The 4,208-nt window shown below is 33.4% G+C and overlaps 1 pseudogene; it reads left to right on the forward strand.

The window, feature by feature from the left end:
- Positions 1-1,185: 1,185 nt before the first annotated feature.
- LOC105293661 lies at positions 1,186-1,641 on the forward strand (annotated as a pseudogene).
- Positions 1,642-4,208: the final 2,567 nt, after the last annotated feature.

The following is a 4,208-nucleotide window of genomic DNA, read 5'->3' on the forward strand; positions in this document are numbered from 1 at the left end:
TATAAAAGTGCAAACTATAGAGGGACCTAAAGGAAAATAAGGGTTTTACATTTAATTCAAAGTGGTAAAATGTTGATACAAGGAGACTGTGATATATTACATATGTATATTTTAATACCTAGAGCAACCAATGAAAATATATTATCTAGAGCAACCAATAAAAATATATACAATATTATATTTAAAAAATACTAGAGATAAATGAAAATGAAATTCAAAAGCCCAAGTAACTCACAAGAAGGCAAGAAAAGGTAAACAGAGAGACAAGAAACAGAATTAAAAAACAGAAAATGATAAGTAGATTTATGATTAACATTTTAAAAAGTTAACTATATTCCAGAGTCAAAAAAAATAAGTAGAGATATAGATGATATGAAAAACAGCCTAAGAAACTTCTGAAAATTACAATGTCTGAGAAAAAAAAATACAGAGTCAGTATCTAGTGGTAGATTAGCCATTTGCCAATAAAAAGATTAGTGAACATGAAGACATAGAAACAGAAACCATCCAAAAGCAAATACACCAAAAAAAATTAATAAGTAAATAAAGAGTATCAATGAAATGAAAATTATTTCAAGCAATCTAATAAATACATAATTAGAGTCCTTAGCAGGAATAAGAGGGAAAAAAATATTTGAAGAAATAATGACTGAAGCTCTAAAACTTCATGAAAACTATAAACTCACAGTTCCAAGGTCTTGAAAATCTTAATCATTCTAATAGAAGTTAGAATAGGAGGAGAAAATAAAAAAGATAAGTCTACTTTTATTTTTTTATTAAATTTATTGGGGTGACATTGGTTAGGTTTCAAGTGCACAATTCAATAATACATCATATGTATATCGCATTGTGTTCATCATCCAAGCATAAATCCCAAGCACAAGAACATAAAATTAAACCAAGACACATCATATATAATCAATTTTCTGAAAAGCAGTGATAAAAAGAAAAACTATTTTCCCTGACTACAATGGAATTAAATTAGAAATAAATAATAGAAAGCTATATAGAAACATCTTCAATATTTGTAAACTAAGTAATATAATTCTACCTCTTCCCATAAACGATCTGAGGTGAACTCTGAAAGTGGTTTGCGATTCACTTGACACAGAAAACCCCACAAAATCATGTAAATCAAGAGGGTTGATTCTTCGTGTTTATTTTAAGAACTCTCAGGAAACTGCCCAAGCCATCAAGGGTATGTGTATCTGAACAGCCAGCAAGTATCTGAAGGATGTCACTTTACAGGAGCAAAGTGTGCCATTCCTTTGTTACAATGATAAAGTGGGTAGATGTGTCCAGGCCAAACCATGGGGCTGGATGCAGGGTCGGTGACCCAAAAAGAGTGCTGAATTTTCACTGCACATGCTTAAAAATGCAGACAGTGATGCTGAACTTAAGGGTTTAGATGTAGAGTCTCTGGTCATGGAGCACATCCAGGTGAACGACACTCCCGAGATGAGGCGCAGAACTTACAGAGCTCATGGGCGGATTAACCCCTCCGTGAGCTCTCCCTGCCACACTGAGATGATCCTCACAGAAAAAGGGCAGATGGTTCCTAAACCAAAAGAAGAGGCTGCACAAAAGAAAAATATGTCCCAGAAGAAACTGAAGAAACAAAAACTTACGGTCCAGGAGTAAATTCAGCATGCCAGTATATGTGAATGCAGATAAATGTAACATATCTAATATAAATAAATGCTAATAGTAAAATATAATAATAATAAATAATAATATATGTCTGAATAACCCATAGAATAAAGAAATCGAGAGAAATTAGAAACTATTTTGAAATGGATGAAAATGAAAAAGCAACATACCAAATTGTGATGTAACTAGAGCAGTAGTTAGAAATTTAAAGCACCGATCATCCATTAAAAAAAAGACCTCAAATTAATGACTTTAGTTTCTACTTTAAGACACTATAAAAAGAAATGAAACACAATGTAAATAGAAGAGAAATAATTAAAGAAATAAATAGAAATCAATGAAAGTTATGAATTCTAAGATTTAAGAATCACAATGGGTCCCAAGCAAAAAGAAGTAAATCCATACTAAACATTTATTAATGTATCTACAGAATATAACAGAAAATGAGATATTCCAACTGCTACTAGAAATGACTGTTTCTCTAAAAAGGAATGACAGACTCATCATGTATATTTTTATAAGCAATAATAAATGCCAGAAGACAAAAGATTAACATCTTCAAAGTAGTGTGGAAATTACTGTCAGATGAGATTTTGACAGGAAACTAAATGATCATTCAAGAGCAAAGTGCAAAATAAAAATATTTTCCAGAAATACAAATACTGAAAGTGTTACCTAATGACAAACTTTAATGAAATAACTATACAGGAGATATATTTCCACAAAAAAGGATATTGGACCCAAAGAGGAAGAAGCAGAATACAACAAGGAAAGAAGCTGGTAAACGCATTGGGAAATATAAATATGTATTGAAGACTGAAAAAAGAAAAGATAATGTTAATTAACTTTGGAGGATGTTTCAGAACAGAAAAGATACTAATTAATTTTAACCTACTTAGGGTAAGCATACATGTTTAAAATGTGAGGATTACCACCAAAAGAACACAAATCATATGAGTGACTCACAAAGTAGTAGAAGTAAAAAGGAAACTTGAAAATCTCGATCATTCTAATAGAAGTTAGAATAGGAGGAGAAAACAAAAAAAGATAACAGTCTACTTTTATTTTTTTATTAAATTTATTGAGGTGACATTGGTTAGGTTTCAAGTGTACAATTCAGTAATACCTCATATGTATATTGCACTGTGTGCTCATCTCTCAAAGTTAAATTTCCTTTCGTCACCACCCTATATCTGATCCCCTTATCTAGGTTTAAGGGTCAGGGAAAGCTTCTTTCCAGGAAGTGATGGTTGAGATTTAAATGACAATAATTACCAGGCCTGCAGAAATCTGGGAGATCACTCTTTGTAGGCAGGGTTAAGAGCTATAGTAAAAGCTCTTAATTCCTAAGTAAAAGCTCTTAATTCCTAAGTAAAAGCTCTCAATTCCTAAGTCAAAAGTGAGTCTGACTATTTGTGAGGCAAGAGCCTAGTACATGGGAGGAATGTGTAGGAAAAGACTTCAAACAGGCAAGGACACACAAAGCACATCAGGATCTCTGAGGAATAAAAACTACTTTTTTTTTTCCTGAGGCGGAATCAAGAAGGTTTGGTGTGAAAGATGGCACTAGAATCAGGTGATGGCACATAAGTTGGGTGGAGGTGAGTGCCACCCAGGCAAAGGGAAGACATGGGAAACAGCTCCAAAGATAAACCAAGTCCAAGTTCTGAAGCATACTCAACGTCAACTGAGATGAGAAAGTATTCTCTATACACTGAAAGGTCATTCTCCTTTCCATGACTCAGGCTCTCTGTTCAGTCCCTATGTCCTTGTGAGGGAGTGTTTGCCCAACCCCGAATTCCTTGTACGAAGGGTAGAAGAAAAGCCTCAGTTTTTCCCTCTCTACAACTAATTGTTAATGCCATTTTCCAGGCTGATTCCTACCATGCTTCCTAGGATACTCTCCTTGACTACCTCAGAGGTTCTAACTGCCCTTCCCTCTTCTTTCTGCAATCTTACCAACTCAGGTTCTATGTTTTGTTTTTGTGTGTGTGAGTTTGTGCATAGAATTCCAATATCATTCTCTTATTTAACTTCCAGAATTACGAACACTTTAAAAACAGGAGTGAGCATCTTAACCCAAGGAAGAATGAGTCCTCCATTTCTGACATCAATATATGTGAAGAAATCAGAAAAGTCCCCCACAACATCCATGTAAATGAAGTAAGCTTCAGAAAAATCTCTGCATGTTCAGAATCTGTAGTCATCAAATGGACTCACAGAACATTCAAGCTACATGCAGCTTTAGAAAAAATCTAATTCAAGGTCTTTGTATTTACATACGAGAAATGAATGCTTAGAGAAGAAACTGGCTTTCTCTATCTAAAAGCAGAGCCTGCCTTGAAATCCAGAAGTTTCTTACACATGCAAAAGCCACAAGAAAGAAGAAATCAAGTTTTCTTGTTGTAATAAGATAGCTTTAAAGTAAGTCTAAAAAAGCAAACCCTTTAAAGAGAATTAAAACACAAAACAGACTGAGAGAAAATATTTGCAAAACAATATATCTGATAAAGAACATGTATTCAAAATATACAAAAAAAAAAACCTCTTAAAACTCA

This window comes from Pteropus vampyrus, unplaced genomic scaffold, assembly GCF_000151845.1.
Source record: "Pteropus vampyrus isolate Shadow unplaced genomic scaffold, Pvam_2.0 Scaffold3, whole genome shotgun sequence".
Lineage (NCBI taxonomy): Eukaryota > Metazoa > Chordata > Mammalia > Chiroptera > Pteropodidae > Pteropus > Pteropus vampyrus.